Raw genomic sequence first — 16,734 nt, 5'->3', positions numbered from 1 at the left:
TACTTCGTTACTGTGGGCGACGCTCCTCTCGTTACTTTATCTTAATGCAATAAATGTTATAAAAGCTTCAGTTTATTCCAAACGCGCCGTCTACTTTTCTGTGGGCAATGAGCGATGCCCATTCGCGAATGCTTCATTCTTTTGAGTCAATTCTGTTCAAAGGCTTGATCAAACCAATTGGCAAACGAGTGAATTGGTTCATGAATCAGTTTGAATGATTCGTTCAGTTCCATGAATCAGTTTGAATGATTCGTTCAGTTCCCTGCCGCACGCGCTGAGCGTCTGAAGCGGTTCACTCAGAGTTGCAACGTTTAATATCAGCAGCGTTGAAAACGGGGCTATGGAACTGCACTGAATTGAAAGTGTGACGGACAGAAAATATTACAGTGAAAGATAAAAGTACTGAGTAATAATAGGTAACCCAAAACTATTAATTTTTCTCTCTTTCTTCAGTTCAAGTATTTAAAAGAGTCTAAAAAGTTATTCTAATGCTACACAGAATTAAGTGTATTCTGATTGAGGCCTGTAGGTGGCGCATTGCACTAGAGTGATGAGGAATGACGTTAGGGTCAAAAGGGCAAAGTCATTAAAAGAAAGCGCCAAAACGCTGCAGACACTAATGTGTGTTTTCTCATTTTATACAGGTATGTAAAATGTTTGTATGGATCAATATCGATCAATTGTGATACTTGAGACATTCATAAATGCTTTAAGACTCTGTTTGTTCAGTTTAACTGATTGTGAGTGTTCAAATTATTATTTTATTTGTAATTCCGTCGATGCAATCTCCAGATGAGTAAACAGTCTAAATTCATGAAGCTTATAGATGATGGTATGTGTAAGTAAGAGGTTTGAAACAATTATACAACAACAACTATATTTCAGGTGTAATCTTGATAGATTTTTTTCCAGGTTGAGCTGTATAATGGGTAGTATTGTGTTTACTCACACCATTTTGTTATGTGCAAAAGTGAAATTCAAAATGATGTTTTTCTCTAAGAATATACACTAGTAAGTGTTTAAAAACATATCTACATTAGTGGAGACTGTTAAACATTATTGATTGGTTATTCCATCCAAAAGCAAATCTACAAAGGCTATTATTTGCTTGCGATGGAGATCCTTATTAGATGAACACCGCGTGTGCTGTCTACTGTTTAACAGCTAATAACTTGGGCTACATTCGATTACAGAACACGATACCACTGTGACATTAGTTTGTTGTGCGTGTGTGACTTATAACAGAGGGGAGTCAAGTTGAATGCAGCTTCCAAAAGACAAAAAATTAAGATTAGATAAGATTATTAATGATAATTAATTTTAATACAATCACACCGGTGCGAGTACGTTCAGCAAGTCATATCATCAGCTGCTAAATTCAGATCTGTGATCGCTTGCTGGCGCTGAGCCAGAGACAGATGTGTTTTTACAGCGCTGCGCATTAACCAATCACACACGATTCTGTTGAGCTTTTGAATGCAATGGCCAATCAGAGGTGTTCCGATGAGTCATCGCTGAAATCCCGGTGCTTCCTTCACTCGCTCACTGACTGAATACCTCTTTCTGGCGAATTCTGAAACAACAAAGTGCAGATGTGTGTATGAATCTATAATAAAGATATTGATTTCACAGTGATAACAGTTTCAGTGATTTTAATGGGAGTTTTTGAGAGTGACTGAAATCTAGCCTGTCAGTGAAAATGATCTTTAATAATGTAAATGTTATTTGCTCTCTTTCTGAACAATGACATATTAGTAGCAATATTTATATCACATTAACTTTCAATTTTAAATTCACATTTAATATAAAGTCAGTCGTATTAAAAATATGTTATGGCATGACACCTATATCTGTTACTTAAGTAAACAGACAGGGTTTTATAATAAATTTCATACATTGGAGTAATGGCTGATTAAATATATACATTTATATACACACACACATACATTACATACATTTTATCTATAAATCTAAATAAAAATAGGCTCAGTATATATGACCCAAAGTAACTAACTAACTACTTGAGTAGATTTTTTATCCGATACTTTTTTACTCTTACTCAAGTAACTATTCAAGACTAGTACTTTTACTTTTACTTGAGTAAATATTTCTAGAAGTACTTTTACTTTTACTTGAGTACAGTTTTTGGGTACTCTACCCACCTCTGTAGCAGACAGAAGCTGTGTTTCCAGTCAGCGCGATTTTTGAGTTGTTGTGATGAGCAATAAAAGTATATGAGGAGTGGAGCGCCACGTCAAAGTGAAACCTTTTCTTCCTTTTTGTGTTCAGAAAAAAAGTGATGCAATAGAACAGGGGTTGGAAACCTTTTTTTGGTATGACTTGCCATTCAGAATTTTTCTGACTAACCACAGCATTGCAGAGGATATTTGTTTTTCTCTGAAGCTTTTAAAGCATCAGGGCCTTCTGTAGCTAGAATGAGCCCATAGCAGCAAGTGTGTTTCATATTTCATACTATGTATTTCACTAGAAGACAGGTATGCATCTTTCAATCTTAGAGTCATCTTTGAGAATGTGATGTCTTGTATTGATTTGATATCTTTGAATTCGCTATGTAATTGTCATAATACATATATCAGTCAATTGCATCTGTCTAATGAGCAAGACTGACAAGTTTGTAATTAAGAGATCGTATTACCCGATAATAACACAAAGTAAAAAAACATGTTAAAGTCTCTTCTGGACTCATATTTGTATATTATATTAATGAAGGACTCTTCTCTCTCAGGTTAGCAGTCTGCAATCTGTCCTCGGAGAACAACCCAGTATCAGCACCAGCAAAACATTCAAACAAGCTCTTCAACTCTTGAGTCTAAACACCGCAGATGATGCCACAGTTGTGCACACAAACCCTGTAGTGAAAAGTGTGGTGAATAAGAAACCTTCAAAAGAGGAACATCCCTGGTCCTCCTGTGTTGGACATAATTATTTAAATTAGGTCTGTGAACGGCCCTGACTAGAAATGAAACTATGTGTATTATTATTATAATGCATCCTGACAGCAGCACTGAGAGAAGAACCTAAAACGAGTTCATTTCACCCTTTTAGTCAAAGCTCTGTGCGTCAGTTAAAACCTCTGAAAGTAACCCAGCAGCGGTGGTTTTAGAAAAGCAGCGGATACTTCCTTTCAGCTCATCACAAGGTAATTAAAACCATTTTATATTTCACTGTTTGTTGTATTTAATTGTTTTATTTCAATCTGAACATCAAGGTTTGTTTTCAGTGAAACTGAAATGTAAATCTGCACTGTAAAAAATTTCTTGTTGTTTTTACAAAAACTTTTTGGCAGCTGTGGTTGCCAGAATAATTTTGTAAAAATACAGAAAACTGTAAACATATTTACGTCAAAAACTGTTAATTTTACAATATAAAGCTGTAATTTACAAACAAGAAAATGTGAATATAAACCAGTAAATTCAACAACACACAAAATTAAATCTGTTTTGTACCTTGAAAATACTGACAACCACCATAATAATAAAGATGGTACTGTATAAGAGAAAGCCACATGAAGTATCAAAGCTCATCACAAGTAGCTTCACCACAAGCAGAAGTATATATTAACATATAGAAGGTGCACATTTATGGAAACACAAAACACCATCATGGTAACACACGTGATACTTAAATAATGCAAAAAACTTTCATTAAGCAACAGAAGATGTAACATAAAGCTCAAATGTACATAACTGATAACAAGAACTATTTAAAAACATGATTATTTAAACAAAATACTTTCAAACGTGGAGTGTCACGCAGGGAATTCTGGGAATATCAGTTTACAGTTTTAGACTGTAAATTATACATTGATTTGTTCTTTTTTTACTTCTAAAAGCTGTATAATTAACAGAATTTTACTGTAAATTTACATTAAATGCTTTGTTAGATCTTTTACAGTTTTTCCCTGTATATAGTACGGGAACTTACTGTAAACCTATTATCAGTTTTTTTCCGTAGCGTTTTTACAAAATTTTACAGTTAAAATTACACTTATTTTTTACAGTGTGTAAACACGTGTTACATTACCACACAGAGACTAGTAATGAAATGAAATTAATTTTGTTAAATTTCAATGTGATTTTTAAGTCTAGGAATGATGATTTATGCAATCTATGAATATTTTTTCTCAATTCATAAATACAAGGACTACTTTTGTAGTCGTGTCGAGTAAACACTCATCTTAAATTTGAGACAACCTTGTAATAAAAATTCACTATTAAACATCACCATACTTCCCCAGTTGATTGATTATATTTAAAACGGCACACAAGTTTTTTAAATGTTATGTTGAAATTTGCAAATGTGGCATTGTCTAATTACATATGTACAAATTTGCATACATTTCCAGCACATAAGTTTGATCACTGGATAAAGGCAGGTTCAAAATTCTTGTTTGATTTAGATTTTATTACTACATCACTCTGTTTTTAAAATAGCACAAACATCAAAGGTTCTTAAACTGTATTATATTTCATCTGAATTTGATGCACTGATGTTTGATTCATTAATGCACCAGCTGTAACTTCACCGTTCATGTTGTCTGCATGATTAAATAGGAGTAAATGAGATGAGGACATGGAAAAACACACGCAGAAAGATGCTGGAGCAGAAACCACAGAGGAGCAAAGAACAAGAGCAAAGGGAGAAACAGAGGACAGAAATGAAACCCAAACCAGTGGAGAGAAAAACCGACAGAAGCTTGTTAGATGTGACAGTATGGAGGGAAGAAGACCAAACTGTGAGTGTTGTTCATTGTTGAAACGATCAAACAGATTCAAGACTTCCTGCAGTCACAGATGAGTGAAATATTTACAGATGTGTGATTGTTTCATTGATGTATTACTTTGATAATGAAAAACTGATAATAATCTATATATGTTCATGATTTCTAGTGTCAGATGATCCAGAGGAGCCTGTAAAGATTGATTCTGATGTTCTCAAGAGCAGAACAATCTGAAACAGATTAGTGAACGGTTCTCTCTTGTTGACTGATAACTGTGTTTTACTGCTCTGATGCTGATTCACTTCTGGATCACACAGAGTTTTGTGTTTTAAAACAAAATAGTTTGTTTCGTATTGCACTGCCTTCCATGTATAATGTATATATTTGTATTACTGTATATTTTGGTATATTTCTGTATAAAACACTGTACATCACATATGCTGAAATACTGGATCACAGATATTATGACATCTCCAGATAAATAAAGAAAGAAAAGTGCAGTAAAATACACTATTTCAGAAATGTTTCAGTAATGATTCCGCTCTCTTCTGCGTTCTTTTCTTCTTTAATGTTAACTGAAGGCAAATCTAAATTAGGCACTATTTTAACTTTAATGAACAATTACAGTGACAATGACATCCTCACATTATATTATCTGAAATATTGCCCATCCCTGATTATATGGTTATATGGTTGCACGGGGCACATTGACTGAAGTTTTAGAGCTCTGACTAACACATTAGCATTAGTCATGTGTACTTAGACTGTAGAGGCTAATAATGGGTTTTCCGTTCAGAACAACAGAGTGTTGTTAGATCAATCTGAATAAGGTGAGCCTCAACCTCTGATTCTTGTAAAGTTATTCGGGGGAAACCAGGACATGATTATGTAAAGTTATGATTTGAGGAAGTTAAACTGATCAGCTTGGTTCTGTGGTAATGGTCATGACCTCTGGATAGATATAGTTTTTAATCAGATGGACAAATACTTAAACTCAAATGGATACCTGGACAATTTTAATTCTGGTTTTCGACCGCATCACAGCACAGAGACAGCACTCATTAAGATAATAAATGATATTCGCTTAAATTGTGACTCTGGTAAAATATGGGTGCTGGTATTGCTAGATCTCAGTGCTGCGTTTGACACTGTCGATCATAACATACTACTAGAGAGACTGGAAAACTGGGTCGGGCTTTCTGGGATGGTACTCAAATGGTTCAGGTCATACTTAGAAGGGAGAGGCTATTATGTGAGTCTAGGAGAGCATAAGTCTAAGTGGACGTCCATGACATGCGGAGTCCCACAAGGCTCGATCCTAGCACCGCTCTTGTTTAGCCTGTATATGCTTCCACTAAGTCAAATAATGAGAAAGAACCAAATTGCCTATCACAGCTATGCTGATGACACCCAGATTTACCTAGCCTTATCTCCAAATGACTACAGCCCCATTGACTCCCTCTGCCAATGCATTGATGAAATTAATAGTTGGATGTGCCAGAACTATCTTCAGTTAAACAAGGAAAAAACTGAAGTCATTGCATTTGGAAACAAAGATGAAGTGTTCAAGGTGAATGCATACCTTGACTCTAGGGGTCAAACAACTAAAAATCAAGTCAGGAATCTTGGTGTGATTCTGGAGACAGACCTTAGTTTCAGTAGTCATGTCAAAGCAGTAACTAAATCAGCATACTATCATTTAAAAAACATCGCAAGAATTAGATGTTTTGTTTCCAGCCAAGACTTGGAGAAACTTGTTCATGCCTTCATCACCAGCGGGGTGGACTATTGTAATGGGCTCCTCACCGGCCTTCCCAAAAAGATTGCAGATATATTGCAGATATGTTCACTGAATATAAACCTAACAGAGCACTCAGATCATTAGGATCGAGTCAGTTAGAAATACCAAGGGTTCACACAAAACAAGGGGAGTCCTCCTTTAGTTACTATGCCGCCTTTAGTTACTTTATTGAATGAGCACTGTGCTATGTCCGAACCGATTGCACTATATTTTCACTGTTTTATTTTATTTTATGTGAAATCATTTTCTAACGGTTTTAAATTCATTTTAAATAAGTCAATTCTTTTAATCATTTTAAAAGTTTTTAAATTGCTTGTTTTATTCTTGTTCATTATTATTTAGCTTTCTTTTATGTAAAGCACTTTGAATTACCATTGTGTACGAAATGTGCTATATAAATAAACTTGCCTTGCCTTGCCTAACTGTAATTAAGTGTGTACAGATCTATGGGGACTGAATACTTTTAGAAATAAGCAAGCATCGTGCATTGTCTAAAAGTATCAGTCAATTGCATCTGTCTAATGAGCAAGACTGACAAGTTTGTGATTAAGAGATCGTATTACCTGATAATAACACAAAGTAAAAAAAACATGTTAAAGTCTCTTCTGGACTCATACTTGTATATTATATTAATGAAGGACTGTTCTCTCTCGGGTTAGCAGTCTGCAATCTGTCCTCGGAGAACAACCCAGTATCAGCACCAGCAAAACATTCAAACAAGCTCTGAACACAAGGGCCATGTAATATAGTTTCAATGTGCTTCAAATCCACCTCCAAAAAACCACAGTTTCATGCCTAAATGACTTTCACCCTGCACGACCCAGTGATCACGAAGTGATTTAAAAAGGCTCGTCATGGTTCACCTCTTAGCACTTATTCCTCCAACATTGAGCACTGCACGTGTGCTCTCAGAAAGAGGCTTGTTAATGAGAAGAAAAGAAGATCTTACTGGATATTCTTCTCAGTCCTGTCATAAAGTGAAACGATCAAACAGATTCAAGACTTCCTGCAGTCACAGATGAGTGAAATATGTACATGTGTTTCATTGATGTATTACTTTGATAATACTAAACAATGATAATAATCTACACATGTTCATGATTTCTAGTGTCAGATGATCCAGAGGAGCCTGTAAAGAGCACATAACACACCAGAGCAGACCAGGACCAGAACAACATCATCATTCTCAACAAGTTCAGACTAAAGTCACTTGAGCTCCTGGGCACGGTTTTTCAAAAGGTTTGATCCGGATCAAAACCAAGATTGGATTACGTGATCTAATCCGATTATGTAATCCGTTTTTTCTTTTGAAAAACACATTTTCAAGATTTGATCCAATCCATTATCCAAAATCCTACTGGATTACTTTTGAAAAACCGGGCCCTGGAGGTTTTCTCAGACTCGATCTGAAACCGTCACATGTATGATCTGTTTCGGTGTAGTTTTCTGTGTTCAGCAACTGAACGTTTCTTTCTCTGATGTGTTTTACTGCGCTGCTGATTTTCACATTATAATCCACCTCTGCATCACACAGAGACCTGTGTTTGTTTCATATCGCTCTGCCTCTATACAGTATATAATGCATATTAATGTATACAATGATTTATTTCCCAGATTCTAGATTTCTTTCTATAATAGTGTAGTTTATTTTAAAAGCATGTATTAATCCTTTCACTCTATTGTAAACTGTGATGATGATGGTTCAGTATATTTCATCTGTACAGTTGACATGCGTTCACATTATTCTGAATAAATCTGATATTATCACTGCTTTTTTGTTACTGTATGATTCTGTGCAGCCATTTAAGACAGTATTTCTCTAGTCATGATGTTATAAAACTATTTCTAGAATTAATTGTAAACAAATATTAATTAGATCTTCTTTTTACTGTAATAAATCTATACTGTATCCGAAGAGAATAAACCTGCTGAAGATTTCAGAAAATAAATAATAATAATAATAATCATTGTGCTTAAAACTAAAACACAAACCAAATACATACTTAGTATATAAATAAAATATATAAATCCTCTAAAGTTTATGTAAAGCATTCATTGCACATGTTTTAATAATGCTATAAAAGTTATAAAACACTTCTGTATATTTGGTGTACACAAATCAGTTTAAGTGTGGTGAGAAATAGACCTGTCAATCAACATTAGAGCGCCACCTTCAGACCAAATAATGCAAGCACACTTCATGATCTGCAGAATATTAAATACATTTCTGGACAGTGATAGTGACCTGTGATGAAAGATCAGTGTTAACTGTAATCTAGAAATATTCATGTTCTTTGAAGCTGCTTAGAAACCAGAGACTCTTTCTGGATTCATCCGTCAGCTGATGATGATGATGATGATGATGATGTTTCATATCTAGCAAATCTCCATTATCTAAGGATTGGTGTATAATCATGGACAGCTGCTGCTGAGAGAATATCTGATTTCAGACGCAGTCATATTGTTTCTAGAGTTTCAGATCTCAGTCTAAAGGTGAAATGAAGAGTGTGTAAATGTGTGTGTGCTGAAACACACCTGATTCACATCAGCAGCTCATCAATGACTTTAACAGAAACACAAGACTCACTCGATCCTGCTCTTTACACTATAGATCTACTGCGTCAACACACGACAAAGCTTGTATATTTTGTAATTTATTTTTATTTTTATTGTAATACACATTATATTCCATCTCTGTCCACTAGATGGCGCAACTGGATGGAAATAACTTTCCTGATGATTCCACTGTACTGATATTGGGGATTTGAATACTACAAAGAGAACCACAGTTAGTGGTGAACTGGATAAGGAATAACAAACTGATTCTCAATGTGTCTAAAACGACCTTGTGGTTGGAACACGTTTTACTTTACATGCAAAACTATCCTTAAGTACAGATACACATTATTATCCAGCGAGGCATGCAGTAGGTTCTGTGTGTAAACACTTGGCGATAAAGCTCTTTCTGATTCTGATGAAAAGGCAAACTCAATCTCTGACAGCAGGTGGCGCTAACACTAGCACTGAGTTAACGACTGTAAAATGGAAAAAGAAAATGCCATTCTCCTCAGAAATACATCCACATTCACCCCACCCTAAGTCCATAATTATGATTGTCTTTCATTATCTCAATGAATTTGTTATATATGGTACCAGGGATGTCACTCGGATTGTAAGACAGGGTGGGCTTAGCCCCCAGGGTATTTGTAACTTGCGTTTGCAAAATCTTTGAACTCACATACAAGCATGTGTGTGTGTGTGTGTGTGTGTGTGTGTGTGTGTGTATAATTATACACAGTGAGAGTACACACACATTTATTATGTAAATACAAACTTTTATTTTAGATGCGATTAATCATGATTATAATCATCTCAGCCCTAGACTCAGAATATAGCTGACATAGCAGTATCTTGTCATTTAAAAAAAAAAAAACATCCTGTGGTCAACCACACTCACATGGTTTGATGTGATTTTGATGATGTAGAAAACTCAAAGACTTGGTGCTATCCTTTGGTTTTCACATAAACACTTCTCTAAACAGCTTCTGTAAAACATTACCACCAGACTCGTCAGTATCAGAGATCTCAGAGCAGCAACGGAGATCCATCTATTTTCAGCTCATCAGAAGGTAATGATACTGTTAGCTTTAATTGTGCTGTAAAGACCTTAAACTAACTGAACTTATAACTTTAAGCTGTTATAACTAATTTCAGCATTATCTGTTTATTTCTTTACATTGTACATATTTTTTGTTCAGTATATTATTTTATCACACTCTATACAATTGTTTTAGACTATAAACTTTTTCACAGATGTCACAGATTCTTAAATATGATGCTGCCATAATGTCTTTATTATTAAACTCTCAATGTTTTTATCCACCATTAAAATTAGGTAAAAAAATTATAATAATGTTAGCCTGATTGGATAAAAGCATCTGCTTAATGTATAAATGTAAATGTAAAAACCTGAAGACAGCATACATGGTTGTAATTTGTAATTATACTTAATTCAAAATGTATTTACATATTCTTTTTATTTAGAATAAAAAATAAAATAGAATAAAACGCAGCTATAGAATAAAAATATATTTCTACATTAGCCTTATGTTCTCTGAATTTTTTATTTTATTTTATTTTATTTATTTTTTTGTCTTAAGCTGTTAAGTTCCTGCATGTACAAGATATTTTAACCCATGTAAAAAATAAAATAATAAATACTATCAAAACAGTTTGTTGTAACCAAACACAGGAGTGTTAGTTTGTCAAATTATTTTCCATCTTTAAAATTAAGTTAAGTGAAAGTGATGTGTGGTCAAGTGAAATAACTTACACAACTAAGACATCCTTAAACTTAAGTAAGTCACTGAACTTACTCTAATACTCTAAACCAGACGCACAAACCTCAAGAACGGTGACAATCAACAAATGTTAAATAGATGAACTCTCAGTACAACAAATAACTAACAATAATGATAAAACAATAACAAAAATGTTTAAATTAAGTCAGTATAGATCACCATACTTGGCTGTATCATGTCACTCTGTCAATGTTGTTCTGCATGAACCATGAATTCTGAACGCTAGTCTCATCCTTGTTCTCTTTCTAAAGACATTTTACAAAAGAAGATAATGCTCCAGTTGTTGTTCAGTCAGGTCATTGTGAACCTCTGCTGGTGTGATGTAAGACATGTATGGAGGTGTTTTGATAGTTTTAGAAATTTACTGCTGTGCCAAGATGAAAGTTTGTTTGGAGAAAGGTTTTAGGTTTGATTTGGACATCACTGCTAAATGCCAAACTCAACTTTATTGACTCTAAATGTTAGATTTTGCAATGAAAACATGGCAGAAAATCTGTGGAGCGTCAAAAACTGCAGGATTCAGAAAATGAGCAGCACAAAGGATGAGAGAGAATCTACTGAGGAGGAAGAGAAACCGAGCAAGAGTCGAGTCAGACGGAGAAGTGCTGATGGAGACAGACCAAACTGTGAGTGTTTATGATCTGTATGATACAACACTGATACTTATATTTATTTCATCCTCAATTCAGTTTCATCTTCTGTTATCTGAAAACATTAACTTCATCCTGAACTTCAGTGTGCATCCATTGTACACAAACTGTATGAAGATAATCAGATGTTTGTGATTGGGATTTCTATCCCCCTTTTTCTTGTCGTAAAAATGGGTGAAGGAAAAAGGTGGATAGTTTGTCATTATTCAGACAGACCTGCAGAGATTCATTCTGATCATTCACAGAGAGAGGTGAAATATTAATAACATAAATAAATAACATAAATAACTGGTTAAAACTGGTGTAAAACTTTTTTTCTCCTTAATAATTTTGTGTGTGTGTGTGTGTGTGTGTGTGTGTCTGACCGCTTCACCCTAATCTGTTTTCAGATGCATTATAAAATTCTCAAACTGAAAAACATCAAATATGGAGTGTCACTTAAGTTTTTTTTTTCACTGTTAATTATATAATGACTTTCACTTCCAAAAAAACTGTAATTATATTAATTGTAATTACAGTTATTCACTGTATATAGTATGGAAACTTACTATATAATATTTATCAACTGAAGTTAGTTTTGTAGTTAGTTTTTATTAGAATTCAGATTAGAATCATAAAAACTGGAAACCTTTTCACCAGCCAGAGTTTTTATTTTGTTATTTATATCAGTGCATGATTAAAGTTATAATGTGTTGATATTGTAGTCCGCTTTTGAACATAAACTGCTTAAACTCGTTTTAAAGGTTTAGTCATCTAATTTGTTAAGACTGATAATAACTTTTTAAAGTCAGTTACAAAAAGGCAGACTGGACCAATTTGTATTTGAATTTTAAGACTAATTAACTCTGTTGGCCAAACTAGTTCTCAAGACAGTAGTGGCTATATTTTTAAAACTGGCACCGGTTTAAATATATATATATATATATTGTGCATTAAAACTATGTTTTCAGTACATATTATGGCTATTGTCACAGTATACTGTATGATGATTTTTAAAATTAAAATAAATAGAAATTTGTAAAGAGTAATAGGCCTCCTGTTTTTGATTAAAATCACTCGTCTGTTTATTGGTGAATTATTGTAAGGACAATTATTATAATGACTACATTGATATATTTAATTAACATTTCTTCTAAAAGTGTGACCTGATGTTCTGAGTTGTAATACAGATGATCTCCAGTAGAGAGCGACACTTGACTGTCTGTCCCTCAATCACGTGATCACGAGCTCCTGCTGCGTCTTACAGCTAAACTTACAAACTCACAGATTTCAAGTAATATGTATCCACTTTATTTGTTGTGTTTAATAAGGTAACAAGGTTCCTTATAGATCACTGAAGAGGGACAGAGTCAAACAGCTCACTAAAATGGATACGTTTAATAAAAATTGACTGGATTCTGTGTGATTTTTATTAATGGCTCAATCAAACCTTTGGTTTTGTGTGCTGATGGTGCTCATGCTTTGAGCTCAGGTGTCTCATGTGCTATATGCAATTTTATGCAAGTTTATTTTATAATAAAAGCACTTAATATTTTTTGAATCCGTGTTTGAAAAATGAATTACGTTTAGCAGTTTCTGGGCAACATCTGGTCTGGGAACACAAATGACTCTCAGACAGATCTGTCTCACTGCGTCTGGGCCAGATCTGGGTCACATCAATAAATAAAGTCATTTGTGGGTCCGGGTCTGGACCAGAAGAAGTTGTCTGGTTCGGTTTTCAACGTGTGGGCCAGTTTTGGTTTCAGGACCCGGCCCAGGTATGATCCAGACAAATTTTGCTGTCTGGACATTTTGGTCTAAATACTTCCATAAAGAACCTTTAATCTAGACCCAAGCGAAACTTAAATGAAGGATGCTCACACCTAACTAATAATATATTTCTTTATAATAATAAAGAAAGCCAGAAATTTGATCTTCTGTGATTAGTTATATAGCCCTGTCTTGTATACTGTGGTAGGTATTTTTTTCTTTCTCTTTAATTTTTTGATTATTTGTTTTACATTGTAACTGCTTTTTCCCTTTGTGTATGTAATGTTCTTGATATAAAAAAAAAAAAAACAGATGAACACAGCAGCTGTGTGTGTGGCCATCACCTGATCACACAGCTTCACTCTGATGTGCTCGGAGTGCTATTCTTCAGATGAAAAACTCTTTCTGTCTGAGTCACTGCATGTTCTCATCTGTCTCAGATCAATCTCCGCTCATCAATAATCACTGATGGGTTCTGCTGTCAAATACTGACCCGAGCATCTTTACTGTTTGTTTCACCACTAACACATGAAATCTGTCAAAGAAATCAGTCTTTAGTAACATGATTTTCTTCTTCACTTGAGGATAACAGATTATCTTTTTTTTTCTTCAGTGGTGACATGAAACAAACCACTAAGCTATAAGGTTCCCTTGCTTTCATAGATATGAATTTATTAATAAACCAGAGATCTGCTGTGAAGATCTGAGAGATTCTACAGATGCTTTGTTTCTATTTCACTATTATTTCTCCATTTATCATATTTGAGCATCTTTGTTCACTAGAACTTTTACATTAGGTCAATAGTGTTACTTTAACAGTAAATGCTAAAAATGTCTTAATTATCATGCATGACCTTTTCATTTTACTGTATAAACTCGTCTGATATCAATCCCAGTTTTCATGCTCAGTATCTTGTATATGTTTATGTTTGTGTCTGTGAAGCAGTTTGAAGCTGATTCTCAAACACTGCTCCTGTAATATGATTCAGACTCATCAGATGTGTGTGATCAGAGTCTCTTTATGCTCCATGAGTGACATCATGATCCACATTCAGCTTCAGATCACATCTCTTCCCACACTGGAACCTGAAACTAAACACTTTTGATTCTGAAAATATAGTTCAATTGAAAACACTACTGACACACATTTAATTATTCATTCCTTCATTTCTGTTTAATACATGTGACATTGTTTCAAGTTAATTCAGTGAATGTCGTTCAGTTCTCAGCTGTAATGTAGAGTTGTGTGTTGAAGCAGTAGATCTATAGTGTAAAGAACAGGATTGAGTGATTCTTGTGTTTCTGTTAAAGTCATTGATGAGCTGCTGATGTGAATCAGGTGTGTTTCATCACACACACATTTACACACTCTTCGTTTCACCTTTTAGACTGTGTTACGAGCCTCTTAAGATGGTCTAGGGGTAAAAGGAGTAACATTCAAATTTGTGGCAAATCTGTATGATGGAGGCAGCAAGAGACACACCAACCAAAGTGATTTATTATACAAAGTGAAAATAAACCATTTAACTACAAAATACATTTACAAGAATATAAACTGTTAAAGAGACAACCAATATGTACAAATATTTACAACTCAACAAACAAAAAAACAATAGACCCAAGAGAAAGAGGACACTAGTGATGAAAGAAAAAGAAACACACACACACCTCTAACCTAACTAAAGAAAAGAAAGAAAGCAAATCTTCAAAGAGAGAGGGAGAGAGAGAGAGAGAGAGAGAGAGAGAGAGAGAGAGAGAGAGAGAGAATCTCACAGGAACATTTATGGATGGATCAACTGAGATTTGAAATTCTCAGATATCAGATATTCTCTAAGCAGGTGCCATGATTTCTTAGATTATGAGACACCAACTGCCAACGAAAGTGATTATACAAAGTGAAAATAAACCATTTACCTACAAAATATTTTACAAGAATATAAACCATTAAAGAGACAACCAATATCTACAAATATTTACAACTCCGAAAAAAAAACCACACACACAATCCGTCTTCCTCTTGGGTAAAGAGCAAACATCATAGAGCGTAAGCTCAGCAAAGCTCAAAGAGCAACGCCAACCGAGTCACAAAGTGACAAAAACAAAATAGCAAATCAAGAAGAGGTAAGGATCAAAAGAAAATTTCAGAACAATAATACAAAGAAATTTTGCATAAACAGAAAACAACAACAAAGCAAGTCAATTAGGAAATGCCTTATTTACTTCCTTATTTGTCCTTTTATCTGCCGGTGGACCTTAACTGGCACTGGATAGGTTGGTGTCACAATGATTAACAATGACTGACAGCTTCCAGAACCAATCAGCAGTCAAGGGAGGCAGTCTAACAGAATGACAGGTAAAAAGGAGAGAGAGAGAGAGAGAGAGAGAGAGAGAGAGAGAGAGAGAGAGAGAGAACACAGGCAATCTCACAAGAACATTTATGGATGCATTAACTGATATTTGAAATTCTCAGATATCAGATATTGTATGAGAAGGTGCTGTCCATGAATTTATGCAAATTCTTAGATTATGGAGATTTGCTTGATACCAAACATCATCAGCAGCAGACGGATGAATCCAGAAAGAGTCTCTAAGAGTCTCTAAGAACAGAAATAATTTTCTTCATTTGCTGTAAATCAGAGATTTTTCCTTTCCTTTCATTCAACAGAGTCACTGATGGAAGGGAATGAGAGTCCAGCCGGGACACAGATCATTAGTCTGTGTGTGATCAGATGAGTCTGTAAACACTGAAAGAGTCCAGGAGCTGAACTGAGTGATGATGATGAAGATGATGATGATGCTCAGTCTTCAGCTGCTGGTGTGTTGTGTTCTTGAGATCATCTGAAATAATCTTTTCAGGCCCGTCTGGATCATCTGAGACTAGAAGTCACAAATATTTATCAGATTATCCTCATTATTTTGGATTGATCAGTGCTTTGTGTTCTCAGTCAACAATACATTAATCTGACTGAATTTGTCACTTTATGACAGGAGTGTTGTATGTCTCATTTAACAAGTCTCCGTCTGCTTTCCTCTTGAGATCCAGTTGTTTGGGTCTCATTTCTGTCCTTCATTTCTCTCTGTCCAGCTGTTTTCTGCATCATTTAGTTTCTACACTCCATTTATATCTGTTAAATCAAACAGAGTTTAATTAAAGTCGAGGTACAGTAAGTTCAGAAAACCTCAGTGTGATTAGATTTGCAGTAAAACTTGAACAAATACTTCTAATTATTCTAAATGAATGTGTGATATTTTCTCTTTTACCTTCATCTGATCCTCTCTGATTGATCAGAACGACTCTTCACTGCTCCGTCTGGATCTGTGACGGTGTTAATGGAGGACAGGAGACAAATGCGAGTACAAGTAAGTTTATTGGTAGTATGATGATGGTGGAAGGCCGGAGAATGACGCAGGAACCACGGTGGCAGCACAGAC

General features: G+C 34.7%; 2 long non-coding RNA genes across 3 annotated transcripts in view; one reads left to right on the top strand and one right to left on the bottom strand.

The window, feature by feature from the left end:
• The window catches only part of LOC127941583 (uncharacterized), a 41,781-nt gene extending 25,251 nt beyond the window's left edge, over positions 1-16,530 (bottom strand). Inside the window, exon 1 of the long non-coding RNA XR_008149116.1 lies at positions 16,482-16,530. This is a non-coding gene — a long non-coding RNA (uncharacterized LOC127941583). The remainder of the gene's footprint in view (positions 1-16,481) is intronic.
• LOC127941581 (uncharacterized) lies at positions 502-5,435 on the top strand. Of its 2 annotated transcripts, XR_008149112.1 has the most exons (5): positions 502-644; positions 2,747-2,956; positions 3,067-3,160; positions 4,575-4,756; positions 4,911-5,435. It is a non-coding gene; the product is annotated as an uncharacterized LOC127941581 (long non-coding RNA). The 2 variants fall into 2 exon arrangements; XR_008149113.1 differs by lacking the exon at positions 2,747-2,956 and having other exon boundaries at positions 526-644; positions 4,911-5,434.
• Positions 16,531-16,734: the final 204 nt, after the last annotated feature.

Source organism: Carassius gibelio, chromosome A21, assembly GCF_023724105.1.
Source record: "Carassius gibelio isolate Cgi1373 ecotype wild population from Czech Republic chromosome A21, carGib1.2-hapl.c, whole genome shotgun sequence".
NCBI lineage: Eukaryota > Metazoa > Chordata > Actinopteri > Cypriniformes > Cyprinidae > Carassius > Carassius gibelio.
Note: the sequence above shows the minus strand (reverse complement) of the source record. Positions and strands in the feature narration are given on the sequence as shown.